Below are 14076 nucleotides of genomic sequence, written 5' to 3' on the forward strand. Positions count from 1 at the left end.
GCATGGCCACACTCTAACCACTGAGCACCACCGGCCAAGGGTGAGCATCATTATTTTTAGCGTATAAAATGCTTAAATAGATTATTGTTAACATTTACAATTATATTAAGTTTCATAAAAATTTCGAGCTAGCGTTACACTGACCACTGTCACATGACGCTGAAAAGAGTGTGAGCTAATGTTAAAAGGATTTGCGAATGAACTTCTGGCACGCAAAGGTTCGCTATGCACGCACCCATTCACTGCTGCGGAGCGTAACCTCTGACCCTCACACACATGGCCGAACTGCTCTTCAGCTCCCGTAGGTACACCCGGAATGGCAATCCCCGCCTGGCAGTGCCCTGCGTGAGGAGAAGATGAGTTCATATAAAGGAGACAGCTGAGGAACAGCTTGGCACGTAGGGGTGTCATAACTAATCTTTATTGATGTAGCACGAGGCGCCCAGCGAAACACATGATACACAGCGGCCGTTTCACAGTCCTCAGACTGGGTGCATTCCCAAGCCCCCACTTCTCAGTGCCACACTGGACGCTGCCATGATCCTCACTGACTCAGTTCCTGCCGAGTCCTAAATGTTGGTGTGGTGGCCTTCTGGCCAGGAGCCAAGGAAACAGGTCAAAGGAGCTAAGTGGCGGGGCTCCGGGAGAAGGGACAGAACCAGGGTTCGGACGCTCGCCTTTCTGACTCCGAGCCCTGAGCAGCTCAGCGTCTTGTTATGACCCAGCCCTTCTTTCCAGCTTCTCCCTGCGTCCCCCTCTCCGTTCAGTGCTTCTCCTTCTATCTTTCATTCCACACACGGTCATTTCTTTCCTCCTGTGTTGTTTGCTCCCCCGTTCAGTTACCGGGGACGCCTCCGCGTACAGGTTCACAAAGGGATCCTGTGCTATAAAGCCCCTCCAGCGATCAGTGACTGTCAAAAAGGTATATTTTTATTGACTTCAAGAGGAAGGGAGAGCGAGCGGGAGAGAGAAACATCCATGACGAGAGAGAATCACGGATCGGCTGCCTCCTGCACGCCCCACACTGGGGATCGAGCCTGCAACCTGGACATGCGCCCTGACCGGGAATCCAACCCTGACCTCCTGGTTCCTGCGTCGATGCTCATGGTATCAATGACTTTTATTAGATTTATTAAGATTTTATTCATCCAACAGTTCAACTACTTTTCTGACAGACACGCTGAGTTCTCTCTTAACCGAAAGCAATCACTCTAAGTAATGGATCCCGTGGATTGGAAAATATGAAATGATAATCTGGCCCTAGGTGGTACATGTAAGGTTCAGCGCTACCTTATCTGTTTCTTTTCACATGAAAGAGAACAGTATCCAATTAATCACATGACTGGCTGTTATCTTTACTACTTAGCGAGTGCTCACCCTCCCCGTGCCCTCGAGAAGGTTACAGAGAATAACAGTCCTAACACTCGCTGAGCTGCTGCTTCTCGGAAGGAGTATAAATCCTGGAATGTCTTGGAGATCTGGAATGCTAATGAAAGCTTTCATCTATTTTGGCTTAAAAAAGGGAAACTAAGAAATCATTTTCTTCTATAGTTCAGCATCTGTGCTTTAATGCTTCTCCCTGTCGCTTTTATTTCTCTGTCAGTAAAAAAAAATTATGTTTCACCGTGAAATGACCCGGCCTTATCCTTGGAGAAATCTAAGTGGCGTCTTCGTGGGATTCTCGGATCTCAGTGCCTGTGGTCGAACCTGGCAGGGTTCCTTCAGCCTGACCTACTAACCCCGCTTGGTGCCGCTTTTCCCACGTATTTAGCGACGTGGCTCCTCGCTGAGCCGGCAGCTGCCTCCTTCCTGCGAATGTGTGCGTGGGCACATCTCTTTTGGCCGAACGCACACCATGCCGGCCTCCCATACCTTTCCTCCTCTGACGCCCCGTGTGCGCAAACATCACCTCTTCCCTTAACACATGAGCTAAGCGCGAATGGAAGGTGTGTAGGCAAAGACCCCGTGTACACGGGGTCCAGGAGCAGGGGCGATGCTGAAATTCAGACCTGGGCCTCCATTTCTAGGACAGTGTGCAGGGAATACCATGGGTACCGTCGTTTCTCTTTTTAAAATTTATCTTTATTGTTGAAAGTGTTACAGATGGCCCCCTTCCGTCTTCCTCATTGACCCCCCTCTACCCTTTTCCCGCTCCCACCCCAGGCCTTCACCCCAAAATTGTCTGTGTCCATGGGTGATGCATATATGCATACAAGTTCTTTGGTTAATCTTTTCCCCTGGCCCCCACCCCTGCCTTCCCTCTGAGGTTCGACAGTCTTTTAGATGCTTCTATGTCTATGGGTCTATTTTGTTCTTTAGATAATTTTGTTCATTCGATTCCACAAGTGAGCGAGATCACGGGATACTTGTCTTCCTCTGCCTGGCTTATTTCACTCAGCATGATGCTCTCCAGGTCCCTCCATGCTGCCTCAAATGGTGAGAGAGCCTCCTTTTTCATTGCTGTGTAGTGTTCCACAGTGTACATGTACCACAGCTTTTTATCCACTCGTCTGCTGATGGGCACCATCTCTTTTCCTTTCAACTTTGGCCTGTGCATCTGGCCCTGCCTGCTAGGAAGGGCTGCTAAGTGTATAATCCAATCCGTTACCACTTACAGACACACCTCAGGAGCGACTGTTAATGAAAAGTCCACACTCACAGGGAGAGGCTACGAAACACGAGTTTATCACCGTACACCTTTTGGTGATACTTTCGCCTGAGAAGAAACAGACATGCCCTGAGGAAATGAAAGACCCCAGAGACAGCGAGTCGGATGTGGAGCAAGACTAACTCCCGATTTAAATGCAAAATCAGCCTTCAGCATTTAAATCAATTATAGACACACAGATCCCTTCCATGTTCATCAGTCCATATCAAATTTACATAATTAGATTAAAATTTCTGTCTTTCCCAGCTGGTGTGGCTCAGTAATTGAGCATCAACCTATAAATTAGGAGGTCAGGGTTCGATTCCCGGTCAGGGCACATGGCTGGATTTCGGGCTCCATCCCCAGTGTGGGGTGTGCAGGAGGCAGCCGATCCATGATTCTCTCTCATTATTGATGTTTCTATCTCTCTACCTTTCCCTTCCTCTCTGAAACCAATAAAAATATTTTTTAAAGCCCTGACCGGTTTGGCTCAGTGGATAGAGCATTGGCCTGTGGACTGAAGGGTCCCAGGTTCAATTCCGGTCAAGGGCGTGTGCCTTGGTTGTGGGCACATCCCCAGTGCAGGAGGCAGCTGATTGATGTTTCTGACTCTATCCATCTCGCTTCTTCTCTGTAAAAAAAAATCAATAAAATATATTAAAAAATATTTTTAAAAAAATGTCTATCTTGAATGGGTTTCTGAAAGTGACCTGGGTGGGAACATGAGGAACAGAGCGAGTTCTCTGTCGTTACACTGGATCATGCATGGCTCCGAAGCGAGACTCCCCATGCCTGGTAGCCTCAGGGACGTGGTGGGTGTTGAGGGATGAAAACGTTAAAACTAGACCACCTACTCCGGGTGGTTCTGGAACGGCATCCTGACTCCTTGCCGATTTCTTGCCTTAATCCAGGAAGCATGTGCTCCTCTTGGATAACTGGGCTGGTGGTTCCTATTGATCTGTATTGTTATCGTTCCTATTGATCTGTATTGTTATCGTTCCTATTGATCTGTATTGTTATCGTTCCTATTGATCTGTATTGTTATCGTTATGAGGGGAGAGGAGTGGTTAGAGTATAAGTCTTCACCCAGTGGGTTTGCCCTCTGAGCCTTTCCTTCAGCGTTTCCCGTCTGTCAGTCCCTCTGGCGGGACCTGCTGGCATCGGGGTGAGGCTGAGACAAGGCTGGGCGGTGAGCCGCCGGGCTTTGCTCCAGGCGGTGCTGCGGTCGTTCACGGAGTGTAGTCCCTGGACCAGTCGCATCCGAACCACCTGGGAACTTGGTCCAAATGCACGTTCTCCGGTTCCCCGGACAGGCTGGCCGGGAGCCCGGGGGCCGGGCCAGTGGTCGGGGTCTTCGCGGGCTGTCCCGGGACGCGGGTGCACACGGCGTTGAGAGCCTTTGCTCGTCTCATCGACGTCTTCCCACATCTCTGACCCCTTTGGCCGCTGGTGAAGCCTGCGGATCTTCGGTGAGAACAACGTTCTTAAAACCCAAGATGAAATACACAGATTGCCAGGGAAGCAGGTGATATTTAATTTCCGTTATCCAAATACTAAAAAACAACACTTGTGATGCAGTAACACATGAGTTTCTTTACGAACCCACTTAACTAACAGGATCCAGGGGAGTCTACTAACCATCATCGTTATAATGGTTAGTGATCAAGGAAGTTCCTCCCAGACCCGGGCCACCAGCACGGCGCGCTGTGACTGCGACTGTGGTTTGTACCGGTGACAGGTTCCGGATGTTGCTGACGCTGTTGTGGCTTATGCCTGCACTCACCATTCACGGAGACCTCGCATTCCGCCAGCAGCTAGAGACGCTGAAATGATGAGTTGTCTTTGCGTCTGAATTCATGCCTCCCTTGAATTCTCCCCACCAGCCCCTGGGGAAAGGAAGCCTGACCAGATGGTAACGTCGGCCCCCCTCAAAGATGCTTCTCTTGTCGCCGGATAAATGCGATGCACTGTGACACGACCTCGGAGGCCGGATGTGAATCAGACGCGTCCTGGAGCCACAGAAGAACTGGCTCTCCTCGGAGCACCATGCGGCCTCGCACCTGGGACAGGGAAGGGGGCCGGCCTGGTCATCTCGTCTCCTGGGAATGAGCAGCAGGGCCTTCAGAGCCGCGACACCGTGACCGTCGGGAACGCGCTCGGCAGAGCCCGGCCGCCACTTCGTCCAGTAACTGACGCTCCGAATGCTTCCGATCCTCCGAGAAGCGAAGGTTTGTAACCGTTCTCCTTCCGGCATCACGGCCAGGCCACGTGAGAAATGGCTCTGCAGAGATCATGTAAACAGGTGGAGGTCCCGGAGCACAGCGCGGGGCGGTGTCTCCCACGCACGTCCCGGTCCCGGCCTGCGTCCCGCCGGCTGCGGAGACGGGGAGCCCGGGACCTGGCTGGCCGCCGTGGAGATGTGAGTGTGCTCAGAGCTGAATGAAAGAACAAAGCAAACAGAGAAAAGGGTGCGTTCCATTTCAGCCGCTGAGGGCAAAGCACTCAGACAGGAAAGGATCAGCGTCTGGAAGGATGAGTTTATTACCATCCTGGGACAGAGGGGCAGCGGACTGTCCCAAACGGAAGGCGTCCCTGTGTGTGGATGGGACCCTGGGAACAGGCACGGTGGCCCACGCGCTGTTTTAAAACCGCGCCTCTGCCTTTCCGCTCCTCCTCTTTGACTTCTCTCCCCAAACTCTGAAGACCCAAGGCGGTCACCGGTCTCTACGGGGCTTTCTTAGCCCATATTTCCCTCTGTCTGGTCTCGTGGCGAGGAACCGTTTGCTACTGTTTCTACCATCCAACCCTGACCTCGATGCTCAGTCTGAACTTGTCTAATCTGGAAGGTGTGACATTGACATCCATTTTCCAAGGCTCCATTTTATGGAACCAGGCGATGATGACACCTGCCCTCCTGCTTCAAATGCATCTACATGCGCAATAGATGAGGGGAGGGGAACAGCTTTTTACTGAGCGACTCCCATGTGCCACGCGCTCATCCTGCAGAGGAAGACGTAGGACACAGACGAGCAGGTGACAGCCGCCTGAGCAGGTGGAGCGGAGGCGTTACAGCTACTCAGGGCGCCAGAGGCTGCAGGGACCAGGGAGGACCCCTGGGCGGCTCAGTGGGGCGTCGATGACTGCAAAAGGGGCGGAGGAGCAGGAACGAACCGGCGCACGTGGGCGGGAGTGAGACCCCGGTAACGGACTAGTTACTAACGACAGGGCAGGCGCACAGGCACGGCCCACATGCAGGCTTTGCCCCCAGCTCCCCCGGAGCCCCAGCGGCACGGCTGCGGGCCCCGGGAAATGGGACGGCGGAAACCCAGAAACAGCCTGAGAAGGAGAAAGAGGCCAAGGTGAGAGGAGACTGTGGGAGACAAATCGAAGTACCGGAAACATTCAAGAAGCACGTACAGTCATACGGCGGAAATGTCCGGGTTCTCAGGAGGCCAGAGACGGTCTTTCTAACGGGGGCTGAGGAGAGCGGGTTTACAGGGAATTGGGAGACAGCAGGAGAGTCATTTCATTACTTCCCTGGAAAGGGAAGCTGAGGGTTCGCATGGTGCTTCAGTGCCAGGAGGTGGCCCCAGGGCGTGGTTAGGAATCCATGGATCTATTAAACCCTGCAGCCATGTGCAAAATCCTACACCCAGCACGTCACCCTCACGGGCTGACACGGGCCAAACAAACAAGGAGTAAGTGGAAGTGGCCACAAAAAACCAAAAGCTTCAGTTTTCATAGAAACGTAGGTTTACTTCGATAGAGACACGCTGAATACAAAGGGCTGAAATGAATGAGTCATCGTTAACATAAAATAATAGAACATTTTAATAAAAATTAATATTTTTTCTTGAACATTCACTTACCAGACACCAAATAACTGCACAAATTAACAAGCGTAACACAAATAAACCTATTTTTCTTGTTCTCTGAAAGCGAAATATTTCTTGTTGTGCACACCAAAAAAGTCAGTGCAAGAAAGCAATGTGGCCATCAGCTGCTAGAATATTCGCTGCTGGTATTAGTGGAGAGAAATGGTGCGCCTGCACGTAAGGCACGAAAGGGAAATGAATGCTACACGATTGTAGTCATCGTCATTAGCGAGCGTTGCAGTTCGTTATTAATTATGTATAACAGGATATTGTAAAAACTAAGTCATGAAATTTTTATTAAAATGTTTCTTACATACCGTTATATTGTGGGCCACACGCGGCCCGCGGGCCGAGAATTTGACATGCTTGTCTTACATGCTTATAGTTGTAAATTGAAGAAAGAAAGAAGTGGCATCTCCATTCCTTTCCCAGGTAAAACTTAAGGTTTTTTCCCCCCACAGACCTCTATGCTCCACAGGGGGTAGTTTCAAGGCATTTCCCCGTTAAAGACAGGCGAGCGCACTGCCATGCCATGACCGTGGCGTGCGAGGAGCCCACGTCTACACCTGGGGTTCCAGGAGGGGCGCGTTTTCAAAGAAGAGAAAGGGAGGTGGGCAAGAGTTAATGATTCTCTGGGGGATCATGTCCTTCCTCCCCCCTTCCTGTTACCCTTTCCACTCCCTTTACAGCAAAACACGTCACAAGAGGGGTCGACCCCCTGCTTCCCGCCGCCCTGCCCCTGCCTGTCCGTGTGCCCTGCTGCTCTGTCAACGATCGGGTCACTCGGTGTCCCCCAGGGCGCACCCCCCACGCCCCTCGCTCAGAGCCTGCATGCTTGCTTGTTTTATTCCCCGTGTGCTCGTCAGAACCAGCACATCGGGCTTCACATAGTGGCTCCTGGTGCTTTCACTCTCACATCCGTGCTGGAGGAGCGGTGTCTCTCTGGTGACCTTCCTACACGAGGACAGGCGTGCCTTTCCGTGGTGAGTCCTCTGTTGGGCCTGCTGGCGCTTAAAGGGCGTTTGCTCCTGTGTCTGTCACCTTCTCTGGGCGCCACGGCAGCGTGCCCCGTTCCCCACAGCCTCTGCCGGGGGCTGCCGGGGGCCACGATGTGAGGGCCTTGACGTGCCCGGGGCTGCGTGTCCGACGGCTCCTGGGCGCAGAGCAGCGCCCCGGGCGTGTCCGTCCTGCTCGGGGGGAGCTGACCCTCCCCCCTCCTCCCCACACGGTGCGCCCGCCGTGTCCGGTTGGATGTAAACAGCAGTGGTGCCGGGGAGCACGCACATCTTGGCCGTGGCTCTGGGGACAAGGCTTCCCTCATTTCCCTCCTGACATGCGCGGCCTCTGGGGCTGAGGTGTCTTGTATGATGTCCGTAAAGTGTCTGTGAAATCCGTCTGTATTTTTACTTTTGGAAAATTCAATACATAGTTTGATTTTGTCAGATGCGTCCTCACCGACGTTGGAGAGGACGATTTGATTTTCAAAATGAATGCAGAGTCGACATACACGTTGGCACTAGTTTCAGGTGCAGTGACTTGACCTGTGAAGATCTTACAGCGTGATCCTACAGTAAGTCAGTCACGCTGGCCGCCCTAAAGGTTATCAGTGCCAACTCCCCTCCCTGTGCTGCCCGGGACCCCCCGGGACTTATTTGTAACCGGAAGGTTTGACCACTTGTTCCTCTTCGCCTTCTCGCCCTTCCCTCACCCCCTGCCTCTGGCAGCCATCACTTCTCTTTCTGTATCGATATATTTTTTCTCCGTCACGCCATCAATATGATGTACGCAGTTAATAGATTTCCTACATACCGATTTATTCTTGCATTCCTGAAACACATTGTCTTGGTTACAAAAATATCTTAATACGCATTGAATTCTGTTTGCCAGTATTTTACTGTAGATTTTTATCTATCAACTAGCGTTCCCGTTGCAGGAAAAATCCTGCAATAGGGTTTCCTGCTGCACTCTACCCCACCCTGCCTGCTCTCCTCCCTTGACCCCGCCCCGCGATCTCCGCCAGCCCCCCTGCTTTTCTAACTTCTCCGCCAGCCCGCTCTCCTTCCTTCTTCCCTGGCCCCGCCTCCGCTCCTCCCTTCTCCCCCAGCCCCGCCTCTGCTCCTCCCTTCTCCCCCGGCCCCGCCTCCGCTCCTCCCTTCTCCCCCGGCCCCGCCTCCGCTCCTCCCTTCTCCCCTGGCCCCGCCTCCGCTCCTCCCTTCTCCCCCGGCCCCGCCTCCGCTCCTCCCTTCTCCCCTGGCCCCGCCTCCGCTCCTCCCTTCTCCCCTGGCCCCGCCTCCGCTCCTCCCTTCTCCCCTGGCCCCGCCTCCGCTCCTCCCTTCTCCCCCGGCCCCGCCTCCGCTCCTCCCTTCTCCCCCGGCCTGCCTTCTCTGCCAGCCCGCCTGCTGTTCCCTTCTCCCCGGCCCCGCCCCTTCTCCCCTGGCCCCGCCTCCGCTCCTCCCTTCTCCCCTGGCCCCGCCTCCGCTCCTCCCTTCTCCCCCGGCCCCGCCCCTTCTCCCCCGGCCCCGCCTCCACTCCTTCCTTCTCCCCCAGCCCCGCCTCCGCTCCTCCCTTCTCCCCCGGCCCCGCCTCCGCTCCTCCCTTCTCCCCCGGCCTGCCTTCTCTGCCAGCCCGCCTGCTGTTCCCTTCTCCCCGGCCCCGCCCCTTCTCCCCTGGCCCCGCCTCCGCTCCTCCCTTCTCCCCTGGCCCCGCCTCCGCTCCTCCCTTCTCCCCTGGCCCCGCCTCCGCTCCTCCCTTCTCCCCTGGCCCCGCCTCCGCTCCTCTCTTCTCCCCGGCCCCGCCCCTTCTCCCCCGGCCCCGCCTCCGCTCCTCCCTTCTCCCCCGGCCCCGCCTCCGCTCCTCCCCACCCCCCCGCTTGCTTGCTTCTCTGCAGCTTTGCTCCCTTCTGCAGCTCTTGGCTTCTTTCTACGCTGTTGCGATATGCAAATTAGCCGCCATCTTTGTTTGGATAATTTGCATATTCGTCCTGATTGGTTGGTGGGCGTGGCTTGGCTGGTGGGCGTGGCTTGGGCGTAGCGAAGGTGCGGTCAATTTGCATATTTGTCTATTATTAGATTAGATATTCCCAAGATATTCATTGTACTTTTTTTAATGCAATATTTGATTGTGGACGTGACGTTCTTACTTCATAACAGCACGTTGCGGGGCTGGCTTTTCTAAAGACGTTGACTTACCTATTGTTTCTTTTCTGATGTTTTTGTCACTTGATGCGTGTTGAGGAGGCAAAGGCTCTACCACGTGTGTGTGTTGTCCAGCTGTCCTTGCGGCCCTATAGCTCCCGTGTTCACTCAGAGCAGCACGGACATTCACGCGTGTCCTGCTGTCCCTGCGGCCCCATAGCTCCTGTGTTCACTCAGAGCAGCACGGACATTCACACGGTCCCTGCTGTCCTTGGGACTTGCACCCGTTAGCATGACGCGCCCTCTTTCCTCACCCGATACCGTCTCAGAAAGCCTGCATTCCTCCTGCCTGGTGTTCACATCAACACCATTGCCTTTCCGTTTGTTTCTCTGAATTTGCCTGGTATTTTCAGAGTCTCTGAATCACGCCTATATATCTTTATCGTTGATAGTATTACAGATGTCTTCCATTTCCCCCCTCTCTCCCCTCCTCCCAGACCCTCCCCACCCCCCAGGCCTTCACCACCCTATTGCCCATGTCCCTGGGATACGCATATCTATATATATAAAAGGCTAATATGCAAAGTGTCCCCTCGGTAGTTCGACCGGGAGAACGGGAGTTCAATCTCTCGCTATAATGTGTGCTGACCACCAGGGGGAAGTGCAGAACATGGCGGGTAACCAGCGATGGTGGCAGGGCGCTGAGGGAGTGAGGGAAGGAGGAGGAGGGAGGCAGGGGAACCTGATCAGCCCTGATCACCGGCCAGGCCTAGGGACCCTACCCATGCATGGATTTCGTGCACCAGGCCTCTAGTAAGTATATAAGTGCCTTGGTTCCTCTCTTCTGGTGAATCGTGCGTTTAGGTTTGTATTTTGCCGACCTCAAAAAGAGGGCTTTACTTGGGATTGAGTTTGAAAATCTATTAATATGGAAGTGAAGTCCTCTGCTTATATGGACCAGATGTGTTACGTTTAATTCTGCCACGTCATTTTTATGTCATTTTTTTTTACTGTTGTTCAAAACAAGTGTTTTTCGGTCCTCCGTTTCTCTGGAACCCTCTCGAATCAGGATTTTGTTTCAGCAGCTCCGCTGCCACGGCCTCTGTCAATGTCACGAGTGACACCCACGTGGCCCAGGACAATGGCCGTCTCCGCTTTGTTTGGCTGCAGTCACGGCAGCATGTGACAGGGGACTCCATCTGCCTGGAAGCCTTTCTCTTCCGTTTGCTCCTGAGAGGACACTCGCGTCTTGGTCTCCTTCCACCGCCGGCCGCGCCGCCTCGCCCTCCTGCTCCAGCTTCTCAGCCGCATCTCGCCAGAGCCGAGGCCCCGAGCCCTCTCTCCCGGCCCCCTGCCTCTTCCTGGGTGGATCCCCCCGGTTTTGATGCTGCCGATGCTCTCAGTGTGTTGACCAGGCTCATGGCCACACCTGCCTCCTGGCCTCCAGTCCCCCCCACACCCGTGCGTGGATACCTGGTAGAATCCCAATCTTGCCTGGCTGGTGTGGCTCAGTAGTTGAACATTGACCTATGAACCAGGAGGTCATGGTTCAATTCCCGGTCAGGGCACATCCCCCGATTGTGGGTCCGATCCCCAGTGGTGGGGCGTGTAGGAGGCAGCCAGTCAATGATCAATGATTCTCTCTCATCACTGATATTTCTCTCTCACTCTCCCTCTCCCTTCCTCTCTGAAATCAATGAAAATATATTTTTTTAAAAAAGAATCCAAGTCTTCTATGACTAACACTGATCTTTTGATTTCTCTACCTATTGTGTCCTGTCTCATTCTCTCCCCTGTTAGTAAACAGTGAGTGAGACTCCGTTCTCCTCAAGGCTTGAGGAAACAGAACAACAAAATAAAATAAAATTGAAACCATCCCCAACTCTTACATTTAGAGCCAATCAAAGAGCACATCCTGTTGGCTCCAGTTCCATGCACATCCAGAATCCTTTGCCTTCCCACGACCTTGGCTGGCTGCTATTTTAAGCCACGACATCATCTCTTGCTCAGACAATTGCCACGGCCACCGGAAAGTCCCTGGTCCCATCCTGGTCACCCCGCGGCGGAGCTTTGCCACGATGGAGCCGCTTCTCCACGTCAGTCAGGGCGGACCTGACGTCAGACCACCTCCTCCTCTTGCCCAAACCCTCCTGTCCTTCCAGAGGACACAGTGAAACACCCACCCCGCGGCTTCTGAGGCCCTGGTTGTGTGGTAACTGTGACTCTCTGGTCTCATCTCTTTCTGCCCCGCCTTGCCTGCACCCCACCACCTTCCCGAGGTTCCTCAAACAGTACTGCCTCGGAACCCGTGTCCTCACTGGCCACGGTGCCAGAACGCCTCCCATCCCAAATAACCTCACAGTTTGCCAGACTGTATGGCTCTGTGGTTGAGCATTGACCTATGAACCAGGAGCTCATGATTCCATTCCTGGTCAGGGCGCATGCCCAGGTTGTGGGCTTGATCCCAGTAGGGCATGCAGGAGGCAGCCCATCCATGATTCTCTCTCATCCTTGGTGTTTCTATCTCTCCCTCTCCCTTCCTCTCTGAAATCAATAAAAATCATATTCTAAAAGGAGAATAAAAATGAAAGAAAAACATAAAGACACGCCCCCGGTGTGTGAGTTGAAATGCGTTGCTTGCTTGCTGGGTGCCTCCTGCCTTTGCTTGCACGGGGGCGCAGCCAGAAACGGGATGTTTGTGAAACCCTCTGAGGTGGGCAGAGATGCGGATCCTCTGTCACATACGTGGAGTTGTGGTCACACGCGTGCAGGCGGGGCACATGCTCCCCGTGGGGACGAGGTGCGGTGGGGTGACTCTCTGTCCTCGTAGTTACTCTGTTCGCACCCTTTGTCCCCGCACGCTGCTGGCTGGGCGGATGAGTCTCCCTGCTGAGCACCAGGCGCACAGGCCTGGGCACCACCGCAGGGAGGGCTTTTGGTCCAGGGGAGGCGTGCCTCTGGTCAGAGCCTGGGCGTTTTGCGATCGTCTCCAATTGGAACAGGAGAAACTTTATGTTGTGCCTGGGAACAATGATCCAGATTTTAATTCTCCACCTGCCCCTGTGAGCTGTGTTGGACATGACTGGTATAGCTTGAACTGTAGCTTTTGTAGATTGCAAACAGAGACGGCGCCGTGCCAAGCGTTCAGTGCAGAAATGTCTGTCTGAAAGGACGGGGAAAGAGATCAGATTTTAAAACATCTTTCCTCCGTGAATGCGACTCCCCTCTCCCCAATGCTCGAGGAAAAGAATCCCATCGGAGTGGTGGAGTCTCTTTGGGGAACTCCACTTGACCCGCGATGCTCCCAGTGTTGTGCTTTTCACACAGGTGCGCAACGCCGTGTTGACTGAAATGGATTTGCTAATCAGCTCTGCTCTAAGGCAAGCATGCAAACGCAAAGGCTCACACGAGCCAAACCAAAACGAGGCGTGCGGCCCGCGGGCTGCGAGTTTGACATGCTTGCTCTAAGGTAACAGCATTAGCTTGGTATTGTGAACTCGATGGCATTTGTTAACCTATAGCACACTTTGTGATATTTCACCAAATGACACATCTTCAGAGCTGATGGTGAATACACACACAAGGGTAGTGTTTGCTCTGCTATTTCAAACTTATTTTTTTTTAAATATATTTTATTGATTTTTTACAGAGAGGAAGGGAGAGGGACAGAGAGCTAGAAACATCGATGAGAGAGAAACATCGACCAGCTGCCTCCTGCACACCCCCTATTGGGGATGTGCCTGCAACCAATGTACATGCCCCTGACCGGAATCGAACCTGGGACCCTTCAGTCCGCAGACCGACGCTCTATCCACTGAGCCAAACCGGCTTCGGCTCAAACTTATTAATGTAAACTAGACCTCACAGAAATGTCTTCTCATCCTGAATGTGTTGTAGGTTTCTTTAAGCCCTAAGATCGAAAAACTTTTTTGCATGCGCATCATCAGTAGCTACAGGGGCTGGACCGGTGTGGCGTCGACCTAGGAACCAGGAGGTCACAGTTCAATTCTTGGTCAGGACACATGCTCGTGTTGCGGGCTCGATCCCCAGTGGGGGGCATGCAGGAGGCAGCCGATCCATGATTCCCTCTCATCATGGATGTTTCTATCTCTCTCTCCCTCTCCCTTCCTCTCTGAAATCAGTAAGATTATATTTGAAAAAGTAGCTACAAGGAAGTCCCTGGGTAAAGCAGGGAGAACAGGAGAAACAGAGCTGCCTTGTGTGTTGCGTGTTGCACACAAATGCTATCATAACGCCAATGTGGGAGAAAGAGACACTATTCATTTTATAGAGTTTTAAAAACAGTTGTCTTAACAAGTTTCCTCCCTTTCCATCTACGTTTGGCCTTTACCTCTCCCCCCCCTCACCCTGTTTTTTCTTTCTCTCCACTTACATTTCATGAGTAAAGTTGTGAAAGACT

This window comes from Cnephaeus nilssonii (assembly GCF_951640355.1).
Source record: "Cnephaeus nilssonii genome assembly, chromosome: 10".
NCBI lineage: Eukaryota > Metazoa > Chordata > Mammalia > Chiroptera > Vespertilionidae > Cnephaeus > Cnephaeus nilssonii.